At 41.9% G+C, this 17,154-nt stretch overlaps 1 protein-coding gene across 1 annotated transcript in view; it reads right to left on the bottom strand.

The window, feature by feature from the left end:
• Sema6d (semaphorin 6D) overlaps positions 1-17,154 on the bottom strand; it is a 559,259-nt gene that overhangs the window by 167,054 nt on the left and 375,051 nt on the right. The window contains exon 3 of the mRNA XM_063248202.1: positions 7,346-7,377. The gene's annotated coding sequence lies outside the window, so the exon portion shown is untranslated. The remainder of the gene's footprint in view (positions 1-7,345; positions 7,378-17,154) is intronic.

Here is a 17,154-nt window from a genome sequence, read left to right as displayed (position 1 = left end):
CAAGTTGATATGTGCTTACTGTAGACAACATGGACTCTGTAGAAAGACATACTAAAAGTATCCCATGACAGCATATCAGCTTAGAGATAAGCATGTTTTATTTATGCAAACACATGCACATGTTCATTATAGTGTATGTACAGTTTTGTAATCTGTTTTTCTCTTCATTTTAGCTTGAATATTTAGTATATAATTAAAAAGGTATTAAAGAACCTTTCAACACATATGACTTTTTCATGAATATTCCTATTTCATTATTGAATCATACCCTTATTATGAAACATTTAAGACATTTAAGATATGAAAAAAGCAAGATATCTTGCAGCTGAGACACAAGAGCCAAGACATGGTTATCTTTTAAATTCTAAGGTGCAGTCCTAGACTCCTGTGGTGCAAGTGTGTGAACAGCCTGATCAATCGTGTGTAGTCTTCACACACACACACATACACACACACACACACCTTCACCATTGTTTCTGTTATAATATGATGTTATACACTTTCTGTGTTGCTTAGCTTTCCTATTTCTAGAGCATAATTCCGGGCCTCAGGACATAAAGGGGGAGATGTTTACTGACTCATGGCTTCAGGGAATCCAGTCCATGATCAACTGCCTCTGAGGCAGAAACCTCGAGTGGAAGAGTTTTGCAGATCAGGGGAACTGTGCCCAGAGGGAGGGGCCAGGGACCAGATACACTCTCCAACGTCATACCTGCATGGCCCACCCAGGCATGCCCTAGTGATCCCCTGGAAGGCTCCCAAGCTATTCAAGTTGACACGTTTAACCACCATACTTCCATTCATGGTGCTGCACACACAGGAATGACAGCAGAGTTTCAGTCAATTCCGGGCTATTTTCCAAAATAGCAGCATATGCTCTGAGTAAATCTTGCTGTTTTAAAATCCATTTAATGTCCCATCTAACACACAGTGTGTTAAACAACACCCCCCACTTCCCAGGGCGCTACGGGAACATGTTTCCTTCTCCTGTCTTGCTTTCTGTCACTGTGCTCTCTGCTCTGCAAACCGCCTTAGTGGGAACTGCTCTACCTTATGAACTATGATCTGTAGCAGTAGAAAAACAAGCCCACGCTGAGAAGTTTCCTTACTATTTCAGCACAAATTACGCTACTTATTCTATGCATTTTGGAAGAAAAATGGTATTTCTGATAACTTCTATTAGAAGTAAAATAATATATCTAGGAAAGAAGCAGATTGTGAGAAACATGCATTCAAAAGTGAAAAGCTATACGTGTACACGCCATGGGGGGATTTCAGCCTGAACTGCAGTCTGTTACTCTTTATTACTGAGATTTAGATTCGTCCGTAAATTTTTATCATTGTCGTATAGTGAGGGTATAAGAAAACTTTATTGATGTGGAATCCAAGGCTTTTCCTGCCAGTAGGGCATATGCCTAAAAGCAAAGCCAGTGATGGAATTTAGATAAAGCTGGCTGAGCAGACACAGTGGCCCAGTAGAAGAAGGGTGAGGTTGGAGGACAGGGGGATTTCTTAATATCCGCTCAGAAGAGCCCATCTTAATGGAGAAGAGTCTCAGGTGTGATGATCGTGCTTACATAAATTTCCTAGGCACTGGAGGCACCGGTGGAGGGTCAGTCTCTCCCACCGTGGTGATGACGTAAGTGGGCTCTGGCCTGGGACCCTAAAGAAGAGACATGGCTATGTCCTTGGGGAAGAAGAAGCCAGAAACTAAATGAAAAAGAACCTTTATATTAAACTATGTAACTCATTGAGATTCAACAAACACTTTTGAGGCCCCTTCTCCAGCTCTAGAAGAAATCAATTACCCCGGCTCTCTTCTAGGCTACGGAACAGTCTGAGTATCCTCAAAGTGACCTCCAGGAGATAAACATATATATTATGGAAGTTTAAACCTTGGCTGGACAGGGCAGGAAGAAAGACAAGATTGTTAGGCAGACGGGGGGGGGGGTGTTTGCCAGTGCCTGGTGGGTGTTGGCAGTGGAGCTAGCTGCAGGCAGTGGGGGAGGTGTTTAATGACACACATGCTGTGAAAGTTGATCCTGACTATATCACCGGGGGACTTCCTGCACACGAGGAGGGGACAGTTTGCAGAGCGCAGGTTTCTGTGTAAGCCCTGTCTTGTCTTGCTCTCTCAGAATCCTGGAGACTGAGAGTCGAAGAACAGAAGGCTGTTCTCTTGCAGTGGTGAGGCTGGTCAGTTGGAGAGCAAGACACCAACGTTTGGCCAAATGCTGTTTCCTCCCACAGCAAAAGGCAAAAGGGCAAATGACCAAATGCTGCCTGCAGCAAAGCCCTTGCAAACTCCTCAATCTCCCCAGCAAGGGCATGAGCTTCCTGTCCTAATCACATCTTACAGGCTCCTCCTCTTACTGCCCTCAGATTGGCAACACCTGAAGTTCGCACAGGACGTCTTCAAAGCACAGCAAGTAGAAAGAGGATAAAGCCAGGTTAATTGGGTGACAGGTATTAAGATTTAGTGGGTCCCATGATTTGCATATCACAGGCATACATTATTTAAGTGCAGAAAGACTTAAATTTTAAATACATTTTAGAAGCAGTGAAGCTCAAAGATGTCCTTTGGGGTCAATTAATATCTGCAAAAGTAGCTGTGGATGTTTAGGGGAGTTGTTCCACAATGGAGGTGCGGCTCAAACTAATACATAGATACACTGGGAAGAGCTGTTGAAAGAGCCTGAGCAAGGCTCCTGCTTCCTGCTTTTAACGGGGATCCACATGTGTGCTCTACATCCAGTCCAGGGGTACACGGGAACAATAAACTAGTGACGTCTCCCTAAATTTGTATCTATCTCAGTGTGATTTTGAATACTGAAGTGTGGTGTATATGCACCCTCCCTTATTACTTTACTTTTTAAATATTTCATTTCTTTAAACATTTTGCCTCCTAAGCCCTACACGTTGGACCATGCAAGGAACAGAGATGTAGAAAAACAGTCACAAATGATGTGGATACTCTGTTCTGTTTACCACACAGTCTAAGTTGGCAGATTGACCCCTTAGACATCCCTAGTCTGCCAGTCAATATGAACTCATAACTACTACACTGAACGTTCCTCTGAATCTCATGAATATAGAAGAGACCAAATCCTGGGCTATTTGCCTAATGTTTCCTATAAAAGTGTGGACCAGAATAAAATACTTGAATACAAATTGACAAAAACAATGTTCCCTAATAATTTTAAGGGTAAATAGTGTGATTATTTTCATAATATTTATATTTTTTTTCTGTTAGGAAATTACTAGTCATTGCAATGAAATTCAGAGAAAAGGAATGATTTCACGTACAAACACATTTAGTTGTACTAGGAAGATGCAGATGCTGAAAATACGATGTAAATATCTATACTTCAGACAAGTTAAATATTGATTTTTGGAGATTAAATTTTAGTTTTGTTGAATGTGAACCCAGAGAAAATGTCACATAGGAATTATACAACCGTGATTTGTAAGCAATTCTCATTTTCGGTAATAAGAATACACATGTTCATATGGTACAATCGGTGGTTGCTGATGCTTATGAACTCTTGACATACCGTTACTTAAAAACAAATTATGAATGGAACAATGGATAAAAATGTCCATTCATCCCAGAAATAGTTGGAGAATTTTCAATTTTAAAGGGAAATCTAAGATATTTTAAATTGCTCTCTCTTTGTCAAAAGAGGAAGAGAGGAAGCTTGTTTTCTATTTGTAAAGTTTATAACAGCCGTACAACACCAGTGCAAATTAGTCTAGCTCTGGGTCATGACACAGGTCATATAGGTCATCTAGAAAGATAACAGGCATTGATAAAAACACAAGGAGGACGAGTTTATGAATCACTACTGTATAGATTAAAGACCGTCTTCAGCCATCTAAGTACATTACTGCAATGTCTCTTTAAGGAAATGGCGAGGAACCCAAGTCTGCTTCCATTTGGCAGACAAACGTGCCATCCCATAATAATATTATCTTGACTGCAAAAAGAACAGTCTTTGTTTACATGTAAACTGGAAAACTTTCAAATAATCTTGAGGGTACAGACTCTCCTACAGCCTCTGGGGCCAAGTTATGACTTCAGTTCTAACACCCAGCTCAAAAAACCCTGAAAAGGGATGAAATACATACAACAGAAGACAGGAAAAGAGTCACCAGAGAACTGTCTGGCGGAAGCTCACATTACTCCTGGCCTCTTCTCCCTAGGATTTTTGCCTGTCTGCAAAATTATCACTTATCTTACCACAAGTTTCTCTCTCCCCAAAGAAGGGCCAAAAACCCCTTCCAGTATTTCTTCAGTACTGGGAGGCCAAAGGTTGCAGAACCACATTTCATGGTGGTGCAAGGCAGCTTCTTCCCAAAACACCCCCACAATTGCTTTTCAGCTAGCAGACTACCTCTAATGTAGCATATATTGTTCCATGAAAATATTTTCTTAAACACATTGGCATTTTTCCCTGGAAACCAGTAATGCTCTACTTCTTGAACTGTGTATTTGTCTGTTTTAAATAAAAGAAAGTAAATATTTACTTATAGCAATAGGGAAAAAACACAAAGCACAAACCATGTAGGTAGGAAGGCACAAGGATGCTCAACCTCACTTTGTAACTTGGGACAGTCACTAAATCTTTTGGGGGCTCAGTGTCTTTACCAATTGAGAGAGTGGGAAACGTCTAAGGTGGTCACTGGCTGGTTGATCTGTGATCTATCCATATTGGATAATTCTAAAATGGTGTATGAGAGATTCCACTTGGACGGTCAATTTGGGGGAGTCACACATGACTAATAAATAGTAGTCCCCACTTACCTTTGGAGGACATGTTCCAAGACCCCAGTTTATACCTGATACCATGGCTACTACCAAATACTTTGTGTACTATGCTTTTCCTATATACACAAATTTATGATAAAGTTTAATTTATACGTGAGGCATAGCAAGAGATGAACAATGAAATGTTTTCCTTTCCTTATTGAGAATTTGTATTTTTCCACTGGAAAGAAGCATTTTGCTGTTTCTTTTATTGTCATATCTGAATTCCCAGCATCACTCTTCATACGTTTTGGAAACATTATTAAGTAAAATAACTGTTACTTGGATGCAAACGCCGAGACAGCACCAGCGATCAATCTCATGACTGAGCTGGCTGCTTGCTGACTAATGGCTTGCATACTGTGGATATGCTGGACAGAGGAAGGGCTCATTTTCACCCTGGGCAGGAGGGAAGGGGTCAGTGTAAGAGTCCATCACAGCAGTAAACTCAGCCTCATGAAATTTCAGCATCACTCCTGGACTTTCTCCCACTGCTTTCATTAAAGGTATTAACATGCCTCTCTCTACATAACCCCTTGCCTCGTGTGCCATGTGGATCTGGGTTTGGTTTGTACCACCACCCACCCATGCTACCCCCAAAAAAGGTAAAACAGAAAAAAAGAAGTAAGAAACACAGTACACCCTGGGGGTATCTTAAACATCCAGCATAAAATAGAAACTATAGACACTAAACCGGGAAGGAAAAATAGAGCATTTTACGGAGTGTCATTTTAATTATAAGGGGAACTCACAGAAGGAAATGACCAGAGGGAGTAAGATTAATAACAACCTGAAGTTGCGCTGTGGAGAATCTAATCTACACTGATTCCTGTCTTCAAAAAGAAGGATGGATCAGTAAATGCAGTGTTACAGAAGCTACCTTTATGCTCTCTTTTCCACTCAGCCTCTCTCCACAGTATCTATTTTTACATGCAACAATATCTGAGCAAATGAAAAGTCTTCAAATCCACAATCACACCCTTACCCCAAATCCTGGTTTTAATCAGAAAGCTTTGTGGTGCTTCTGCCTCGGTAGAGTTGGTTATCCTGTTTAATTGGATTGATGGAGGCAATTGTAATTACCTCGGCTGAGATTGCCTGTAATGTAATTATGCTTCCTTCCCGAGTGTGAGCTGGACTTGTGGAATACATACAGAAGAATCCTGCAATTACTGAGGGGTTAAAGACAGCATATTGCCTCACAAATCATGTTTGCTACTGTACAGGATTCAGAAACTTATGTAAGAACCTGAAGGGATTTTTCTTCTGAAGCAGATTTTCTGATCCACAGACACTGTTGTTTAGAACTACACGAGAATAAGATGCTTATGTTCTACAGCTATATTTTCTTTAAACAAAAAAAATACATATATGTTGTTTTTTTAAGGATTCAATGGGGTAGCAGTAGCAAATTTGATTTTTTTCTACCTTGTTTTGTTGCTGCTGAATGTTTATAAACAGTGTCTGCATCTAAACTGCATTATGTGCATTTTTTTTAAAAGCATATAATACCAGAGTAAAGTTCAACCTGACTTTTTGTCTGAACTGGAAAATTACAGTTTCTAAAATAAAAGTAACATAGCAAGTAACAGGAAACAATTTAAAAATCCTGGTTTTTATGTGTCGATGAAGCCATAATTAATATCTAAGAAGCCAGATGCTCCACCACAATGATGCCTCTCTCTGTTTTCCAATTAACACATGGAGAACTTTAAAATTTTCAGTTGGAAGCGCAGCCTCTAGACAGGACAAGGCTGCCACATGCACTGCAAACACATGGAGTTTAGGAGAAGTGGCACATCCTGGAAATACACCCCAATCTTATTAGCGTCCGCATTTCTCTCATTAAAAATAGAGCTGCTTATGGGCTTTTCCTTCTGAAGCACATGAAGCATAGAACTTGGAAACATGCCCTTCTGAAAAACTTACTTCTGCTTTCACAAACCAGATGGTGCACATCAAATGCATCCCGGCTTTCTAATGAAATAAGAAAGGATTCCTATTGTGTTCTCTAATATGATTAACACATCCTCAATTGCTGGTTTTTACAGATACTCCTGGAAACTTCAACAACTTGGCTAAAGCTATCCTGCTGAGTAGGGCAGGAGGCCTCCCCAGAGCTGAGGAGCTGGGGCGAAGGGAGGGGGGCCCCCACTGCACTTCTCTCCTTCCAAAATAGGCTTTAGGAGAGGTGTGAGGCCCAGCCACAGCTGCTCCCAAAGAAACTGTCTTCTGTTTTTGAATATCAGAGACAAAGAGTCTGCTGTCTCATAAAAGGGCTAATCAAGCAGGAAAGAGCCAGCTCTCTCTCTCCCTGTCTCTGTCTCTCTTCTCTCTCCCCCTTTTCCTCTCTTGCATCTCCTACTCCAGTACTTAATCAAGTCTTGTTCATAGGGTAGGCTCATCATTAATGTCACCACTCAACTTCCGGGTGCATTTGCATTTCACAGTCATGCCATCCAGTAAAAATGTGTTCAGAGTCAATAACATCATTCCACACTGTGCCAACACATAGCAGAACAGTATAAAGCTACTTACCTTGGTGACGGTGCGTTTGTCTGGTCCAAAACCTGAATAAGGAATAAAAGAAAAGAAAGATGCATTAATTTTCTTTTCCTTCTGACTTTTGAAACCACAGTACTGCATTAAACATAGCTGCCATGTGCCTAATACTTTGCTAAGACACCAGGTCACTCTAAACCTAGTATTTCGTGCTTCAAGAAATCCAGTGGTTTAAACCAAATTGGATTCTAACCCAAACATGATTTTGCTACTTAATTCCATGATCAACTAGGAATATGTCCATTTGGGGCAGGAAAAGTTTAATCAAGAGGCTTGAGCAAGGATTGTGACATCCCCAACACTGTAGGTGTGAAATACCTTTTTCAGATAGAAACAAACAAAAAAAACTTTTGATGATTTGAAGATCTTTGGCAGGCTATGACTCATGTATTTCTTTTTAAGTTGAGAGAAGTGTTTACTTATGCTGAGGCACCCTGCTTCATTTTACCCATGAAGCTCTCTAAGGTAACAGGTGGGCTGGAGGAGCACACATTATCCATAGGTTATGACACATATGTGACACCTGCAACCTGGAAGGAATAAGTTGGAAGCCCGGGTTCACGCAAAACCAGTCAGCTACGTCATCAGTTCTGTGGCTAAACCTGGTACCTGATGGAAGAGAGCTTGAATGATACCTTGGAAAAGTCAGCGCTCCATGATGGGATTTAATTCAGCCTAATACCATGCCCTGTCCCTGGCCTGTTTTGCACAAGTATTTATTTTATACCCTAAATATGCATGTTCCAATTTGGGCTAGAAAGACTTCATTAAGAATAACATCATTTCCCTCAAGTCATGCTACGGTTGATCAATAATACTCTGGGATTTGAACAAAAACCCAAAAATTCCTAAGTGCTACATATTTCTCCAGAGCTAAAGGTTTTCTTTCTCCTAAAGGTGTAAGATCACATCTTCTGGTGTTTTGCCACTTTAAAAAAAAAAAAAAGTGTTTAGCAAACAGCTACCAAATCTATCAAAAGTTAGGCTTTTTTTTTTAATTTCAGTGAGCTTTTTTAATGAGTAAAAATTGATTGATTAGTTCACCTAGAACATTCTTAGCCTTGGGCAGAAACCAAGCTTTGTACACGTTAGTGGACTGCATTTTTTAAAAAAGACAAAAGAAGAAGAAAAATCAACATTCATTGTGCAGTGGACTTCAAAAAATGGTGAAAAAAATAGAAAAAGCCAAGTGTGAAAATACATTGAAATTCTCTTCTTTAAAATTAAATGGCTGTGTTATAAATTGTATGGAGTTACTCTGCGCACAGGCTCTTTGGTTGGAAATGTGCTTCTCCTACAATCGCCAAAATAATTTTATACAGTGAACATCGCCCTGCCCTAACTAAGGATTAAAAACAAAAGGCAAATCTTTCCCCAGTAAACTTCCCACTTCTATGGCATCCCACCTTCCCTCCCCCACTAAGTAGAAAGTTTGTTTACCTTTCAGAAAAGACAATAGGTGAAAAAGACAAGCAGCTAATTCCTTGCCTCTGGCTAGAATCAAGTGAAAGAGGTTACCTGAACACCAAAGACATCAATCCCTTCACTTTTGCTTCTGACCCTCTTCTACTGTCTGTTTGGCCCTCTGCAAGCACCAGGCTTCCCACACGAGGATTAACATCTGGGGAAGCAGTGGTGCTTAAATTTAAGTGAGCTTGAGAATCCAATGGAGGTAGGAGAAGAATGCAGACTCCTGGGCCATGTCCCAGCTCTGTGAAATCTGAATTTCTAGAGGGTTAGTGCTTATGCATTTTGTTTTCAATGTTTTCCAGGTGACTATTTGATCTGAAGACCACTTTGCAAGATTTAAATTACACCCAGCTATGCCAAATGTCAAGCCAGGCATGGAAAGGCATTTTAAGTTGATACCCCAGCTCAGAGTGTATACTCAGCCACTGAATTTAAAGAAAATAGTATTTCACATGTAAGAACAATTCCTTTATTGTTTGCAAAGGTTTTTGTCATCTGTATGATTTTTCAGACAGACAGCTGACCTGCCCCAAGCACTCTTTTGCCTTAGTAATATATAAATCATTGAGAGGGAGAAAATTGAGGTGACACAGAGTAATTAATGTGGCCCTCATTTACTGTTTAATTCTAGGTTAAGTCATAGAATCCTTGAAATTCATAGCTGGAAGGATTTAAGAAAAATAAGTGTCCCTTCTCTTCATTTTCTCAAGTGAAGAAGCTCTCATGAAGAGAGAAAAACTAACTTTAGAATTATTTCATAAATTGAGGGTGATTTAAAAGATTAATGGAAATCTTTGGCCATGAGTTTGAATAATTCCCAGGTGTCTGCTTAATTTTTTCCTCTTCCTAATTCAGATGGAAATATCCACAAAGAAAACTATACAATTAATCATAATCAACCACATACAATCAGAATATAATTAATAATAATCAATCACGTCCTGTCTTGAAATTGCCCAGAATCAAAACCCTGAAATGGACACATGACACCCTGCTAGTTCTAATTTTCCACCAATTCATGAAACATTTTAGCTTTGCTTGGGACAACACAAACCTTTCAACCTCCAAATATAATTAAGATTATGAAAGGGAATGAGGGGTCGAACTAGGTGTCATGAAGTCCACAAGGACAGAATGGCCTTTGCCAATGCACATAGAGTTTGTGCAAATGATAATGAATGTACCACTTTTTGGGCTACAGCTTCACAGATCTCAGTTGCTCAATCTATAAATGCTGGGCTTAGATTTGCTATCTAATTATCTAACAATGATTCAATGGAGCTAACGTGAAGGGATGGGTGCAAAGCTGTCAACTGATCATCTGAAACATATAAGAGTATTTGAAAATAATTTAGCTCTTCCATCATCATTATTTTATTAAAAGGGAAAAAATTTTTAACAATAGAGCATAGGAATCCCACAATTTGAAAATAAAAATAACTCTTAAATGTAAAGCAAATCAGCTGAGCCCAATGTTTTCCACATTGCTATATATTCATAATAACTGGTCAAGGACCAGCACCAGTTTGTACATGGTTTTTGGAAAGTCTCTGCCCTAAGGTTCTAAGCTGACTTCCCAAGGTGGATCTGACATGATATCCATCCCGTGAGATTTCCTTGTTTTGGAACAAAGTGGTGGTGGTAGAGGTAGCGACTTTGCAGAACTGTCACCCTTCAGAGATTCTTAGCACATTATATTATAGATGCAGAGCTTTCTTATGATAATGATATGCATCACCTTTACCCCATCCATCGTTTAACCAAGATGTTCAACCCAGAGCACTTTTGTGGTCATTGCATGCAGCACTATTATCTGCCTGCATACCTAGTGCTCCATAGAAAGGATTTTATGGGTTTTCCCACATTGGCTCCACTTCACAACCCACCTGATAGTTATTGGGCCATCATTCTCCCACTCCCCAAAGGAAACCTTGCAGGAATCTTTGGCCTACACTCAAGAAATATTACATGAGTGGATCTCATATGAGGCTAACACTGCAGAAGGTAGACCAGAAGGCCGATCCAGGATAAAGCCATGTAAAGAAAGAAGGTCTCGTTGGAGTTCTCTGGTCCACCTAATCTTATCAAAACAAGCAATGTTCCCATTTTCTTTGCTATGTGTATTGGTATGTAAGGAAGCATAAATCACAAGGGCTTAACTCAGATAATTTATGCTTTTTCTAAAATCTACAAAAATACTAGCAAAGTCCCAAGAAGTGGTTCTCAAAATATGACTCCTGGAGCAGCAGCAGCATTACCTGAGAATGTGCTAGAAAGGCATAATCCCCCCACACCTCCAGATGCAGAGACTCATCATGCTGTCCAAGTGATTCTGACGCTGAACTTTCAGAGCCACTGCAAGAGAGGTGGCCCAGGGCTGGTAAAGGGTGGAGATTGTGATTCAAGCGGTCCTTCAAGAACATGTAATTTTGTTCTTGTTGCTCCTGTCAATAAGCCCTAGCACCTGTGCTCCCCATTCCAAAAAGTATGGAACCACATCAGTGCAGTCACAATGCCTGTGCTCTTCCACGGAAACACTTTCCAAACTGGGGTCCTCCACTGACTTCTCTAGCCGTAGACCTTTTAGACCCTCAGCATCTCTACCTGGATGGTGACAGTAGTCGTCTAATGATTGCTGTCCTGCCCTCACCTAGCTAATCTGCTCTGCCTAAATGGTAGCATCTTTTCTCTTGCGCTGTTTTTAGTTCTTTCTTACTAGATCATCATCGGAATCCCCAATGGCAAAGCTAAAATTCCACAGTGAGGGACTTAGTATTTTAGTACCCAGCACCTATCTTTCACCACAATTATCCTTCAGGCTGTCACTGGGCCCCCAGAGCCCACCACCCTCCGCTGGCTTTCATGCTTTGTGCATACGGTCACCTCACTTGGAAGGCTTATGTCTCTTACACATACATGCCTGTACACGCACGCACACACACACACTCTCAAGTACACTTCTTTCAGTCTCCCGTGTACTTGATACACATCTGCTCATCCTTCAAAATCTCACTCCATGCCACTTCCGTGGGCTTTTCTCTACCTCCTGGAGCCTGGTTAATGTTTTCCTTGCCCTTCCATTCTAATTTCCCTGTGTGTTCTAGAATGCTCATCACTCTGCTCTCAGGACCTCAGTGCCTGCTTGCTTGCCTCCCTTCTTCTGGCAGGGGCCTCCTGGAAGTTGGTCTTGTTATGTGTGCAACAAACACTGAATGGGAATTTCACAGCCTGAGGTGCAGGGTGTAGAAGACTGGCAGTACCTGACAAGTCAGCAGTAATGCCTGCCTGAAAGCATATGTGAGTGAATCTTCGGGAAGTTCTCTCAAAGATCTCATCACTGTCATTAACCACCTGCTTCCCATTCACCTGTGGGTCTCTGTGAGAAGCCCATGTAGAAGAGTCTTAGCTTGGGAAATGAGAAATCACATTTAGAAAGAGTATTAGACTTTATAATGTAAAAGACAAAGGAAAAGAAAGTCGGGGGGTGTTTGGGGAACCTAGGACTAACGCAAAAGAGGTACTACTCTCAAAGCAGAGAATGTATTTGTACCCAGGAAACCAGGCAATAGTGACCTCAGCTCTGTCAAGAAGCCAATTGGGTCACCCTTCCAGATCTGCAAGCCTTCCTGGAAGCCGTCCCTCTCACCAGGCTGGAGATGTGAATTATGTAGTCTGTGTGCTGACGAATTAGTCAGCTGGGATGCCACTTCACCTTGAAATCTTTGTCTTTCAGTTTTTTGAAAGCTGGAAACGGATCCTGATGTTCAGAGCTTTTCTTCTGATTATTTAAAAAATTAAAGTCTTTCCAGGCAACTGTCCAAATCTAGGGGCTTATGTTCAAATCCTCATTTTCAGAAAATTTCACTTAATTCTCATTTTGGATTGAAGGGATAGATCTTCCTTTGACTGGACACAGTGACAGAGTAATGAATACATGTGAAATTCCAGATGAGATTAGAGTTAAGGACACTTTGCAGAGATGAGTGATCCCCCCAGGGCTCTCTGAAGAGTCCATCTTTTTAGGATTCCAGCTGTGCCAGGACATAGCTTTGTTTTTCCCATCATGAGTACATTCTGGAAGGCTATGCTCCCTGTGGGACTTTCTTACTAATCTGTAAAGAAAAACTATTTATGTGATCAGCAACATGGTTGCTTTTCCAAAGAGCCCCACAATGTATGTGCTGTTGTAATGAATAATGGTTAGAAATAAAGTATTATAGGCCACTGTTACAACTGGTTTGCCAATTAGAGAGCTACCACAAAATACAAATTAAAAAACCCCACCTTCTTTCCATAATTTTCATGAAGGGCCCTTCTAGATGCAAATTTTTATTTATGCAATTTTCATAGGGTGTCATTTGACATAGTCTCTGTCTCCTAACCAAGGGATTCATTGTAAACACTATTTAGCTTCTAATTACCATAAAGATAAGTGACTAATCACAGGAACCCACTCCATGATCACTGACAAAAAACGGCCACCCTTAACATCGCCAAAATTAACCTCCAGGAAAACAGTTCTGCCTCTTCTCCAAACCCAGCCAATCAATCACAGCAAAATGACCCAACCAGGACCATAATAGGGGATGCGAGATGATTCATCTGTGCTGTCAGGCCGGAAAAAAATCAGACCTTAGGTCCTGTTTTCCTACTCCAGGCACAGTGGGGTCCCAGGAAAGGAACCTGGAAGAATCAGTCCAGGGAGAAAGAGCAAGGCTTTCCCTCAGTACTTTGGACAGGGCGGTCGAACACTGTCAGTTTTGTTCCTATCAGCCTCACCAAATACAGAGATGCTGATTTTTAATGGAATGTACTGGTGAGACAGATCATGTTTTCCCACTTTCTATTACTTTGATTTCAGAAGTAACATCTAGTTCAGGGACAGTGACAGGCTAGAAGATTCAGGACATGTCAGTAAGAATGTCACCAACAGTGTGAAACAATCCCTAGCATTTCCCAACTTGATGGTTGAACCCTGACAAAAGAGGGTGTTTATTGCTATAGTCAGCCTTTTCTATGCCCTGCTGTAGATCTTCCCAACACAGCTCCGAGTCCTCTGTGAAAATCCCTGGGGCCAGCATGTGGGAATTCCTATTGAATCATCTTCACACTCACACACTCACGTTTGCTGCCCAACCCCCTTCCTCACCCATTTTTCTCGTTGGGCAGGGAGCCTTCACTTGCAGTTTGAAGCTAAGCCCTCTGCCTGAATTCTGCACCCTATCTTGTCAAAGCTGCTCTCTCACTGTGCACTTTTAAGGCTACATCTAAAGTGTTGTTCCTTCTACCTTGGTCTGCAGGAATAGCTGCTCTCTGGGATGCCAGCCACCACTGAATGAAGTCCAACACACATGTGTATGTCTTACCTGTTATGTGCGGCGATCAGGATGCCTAGCTAGGCCTCAGGGGCAGGGTGGCACCTGGCATATAAGGAAGTCCTCCTAGATACACAATTCTACAGGGCCCTTTGTAAACCATGTACTGTGAACATTGTGCCTTAAAATTTACACTGACATTTAACCCCAATGCAGTAGTGTTAAGAGATGGGACCCATAAAGGGTAATTAGTTTGCAAGGGTTCTGAATCCATGAAAGGGATTCATGCTTTTGGAAAAGGACTCCAGGAAGTTTGTTAGCCTCTCTTGTCCTTCTGTCTCATCCCCCATTTGAGGCTGCACAAAGCAGGCGATGAATCTGTTTGTACCTTGATCTTACAAATTCTTGCCTCCAGAATGGTGTGAAACAAATTTCTTTTATTTATGAAGTAACCAGTTTGAAGTGCTTTGTTACAGCACCAAGATCAGGTGAGGTCAGGCTGATACCAGCCCCAACCAAGATCTGACTGCTTGGAGATCTTGAGTTCCTGTCCTACAGCAGTTGGAACGTGTCCCGCACACTGAGCAGCTCACCAAAGCAGAAACGTATCCCTTCACCGTGCTTCTATCACTACATGGCACACTCCTGTGCCTCTGCCCTCCTCTTAAAGGTAGCAATCATGTTGGATTAACAGCCCACTGTACTCCAGGATAACCTCACCTTCACTAATTATACCTACAGGGCCCTCATTTCTAAATAAAGCCTCATTCTGAAGTATGGGTGTTAGGAGGTCAGCATATCTTTATGAAGGATGCAGTTGAGCCCCAGATAGAGTCTTGATCTAGACCTGCCCAGCTCAGATCAGTCCAACTACAAAACCAGTAGAGATAATAGTAAATAGTGATGCTAAATTTCAGGGTGGGCAGTCCCACTAACAATAGACAATGCTTTCCTTAAAATTCTTCACCCAGCTAAGCACTGTCTTGCTAACTCACTCTCTTACACTGGTCTTGCGAAGTTACCTTGACGTATTTGGCAGTGTGCAGTCCAAAGGGTTCAGTCCACTGTTCTAGGAGGGTCCTTACCCGTATGTCTCTCTCTCTCTCTGTTCCTCTCTACAGCCCACTTGCATGACCAAAGCAATACGTAAGAGTAATTCATCAGCCACATGAAAACAAGGAAGCAAGTATGAGCAGACGGGAAGCTTGACAAATCTCTTAAAGATGGAAAGCAGAAAGAATCAGATCGAATGAGGAAGCCAAAACTCATCCAAGGAGCCAAAGCTGCCCACATGCAGGAAGGACAGCTGTGGGAATGAACCAGCGCCTTCCTGACCCAGAAGAGGGCACATAGGGCTGATATCACCACAGGAGTGCCTGGGAAAATACCCACCCTGCGCTACATTTCTTAGCAAAAATAACAGCCCTGGGGCAGAAACCAGGGACTTTCACAGCCATTTGTCCTTTCCCAACACCATAAACCCAGGGGGCAAAATGGGAGTGGTGTCCACAGAGATGAAGCCACCCCCGTCCTACCCCTCTGATGACTCACCCAGCCTGTCCATATACCCACTATTTACTTGATGGCACAAGGCTGTGGAGACTCAAGAAAGGCCCCTAGCAGGCTCAGGTCCATGGGCACTGAAGGCCATGTCACTTTGGGTTGCGGAGCTGTTCTGGGTAGTGTAGGATATTTAACAATATCCTTGGTCCCTACTCCCTGGATGTTCCTGAGGGAGTGTCATGGTTTATGTCAGTGGTCCCTAAGCCTCATGCAATTATGGACTCAATAAAATGTAGCTTTTGTGATTGGTTCATTGTCTAGTGCTCAGATTGATGGTTTAAGTGTTTTGATGGTTTAAGTGTTTCACTTGCCCAGGGGTGGAGCCAGGATATGATGTATCAGGTGTCTCTCTCTCTCATTCAGATTCCTGCCTGTGCCTACCAGTTTGCATTTGCCATGAAATGCCGCCCCACCATGCCATGCTGCCTTCGGGCCAACTGAGTATGGACCCAAACTTCCAAAATTTCAAGAAATAAGCATTTCCTTCCCTAACTTTGGGTATCAGGTATTTTGTCTCAATAAGGAGTAAAAAGTAACTAAGACAGGGAGAAACTGGTTGAGAAGCACTGCTTTTAATTCATCACTGCCCAACTTTTGTGTTTGACTCCTACTTATTTCTTTTGCATTTGTATATCTCCTGTTACGGTTGATACATTGTGTTAACTTGAGAAGGCTAGTTGCCTAACTAAGGGAATCAGTAGCTCTAGATCCTGGGGAGCAGAGGACAAATTGTTACGTTCTAAGATATTGTTCATTGTATCAATTTGAGAAACTCACAAGTTTAACTGAGTGACTCAGCAGGGGAGCAGGGTCTTTAGTTTGTAACATCCTCAGCCTGTACAAGAGGAAGGCACACAGATGGTGTAAGTGCTACACCTGCTTCCAATAAAAGGCAAAAGGATAAAGACTGTTTGCTGGTTCTTCGGAGGAGCTCCAGTCTTTACATTCAGCTTGGACATCATCTCTTGGCTTCTGGCATAGAGTGTTTGGCTTCCGCCTAGGACTCTAGTCTTCACTGTAGACTCTTCAACCTTCTGTCATAGATTCTTCAGTGTTCCATCACAGACCCATCAACCTCCTGATTATGGACATGCCCGGTACACTGAAGTGAGCTCAAGTCCTTGTGCTGGACTCTTCAGCTTCCAGTGTGCAGATACCCTCTGCACACCCCCTTATTCAACTTTGTGGCTGACCATCATAAGCCAGTCTTGTACTTTCTTATACCGTTGTGTATCTCAAGTTATATCTGCTTTTCTAGTAAACCCTGACCATGCAAGTCTGGGCTCCAGCAAGTACTGGCCATGTCCAAGTGCACCTGCCAGACTCTAGCATGAATCCAGTGTCTCCTAGATGAAACCACAGTGGAGCCTTTGACTTCCAGACAGCACCCAGTGGGTCCCTCACAGATGCTGGGTAGATACTGGGTCCCCAACGGTG

This window comes from Cavia porcellus, unplaced genomic scaffold (genome assembly GCF_034190915.1).
Source record: "Cavia porcellus strain 051 isolate PalLab524CR breed Dunkin Hartley unplaced genomic scaffold, mCavPor4.1 scaffold_1, whole genome shotgun sequence".
NCBI lineage: Eukaryota > Metazoa > Chordata > Mammalia > Rodentia > Caviidae > Cavia > Cavia porcellus.
Note: the sequence above shows the minus strand (reverse complement) of the source record. Positions and strands in the feature narration are given on the sequence as shown.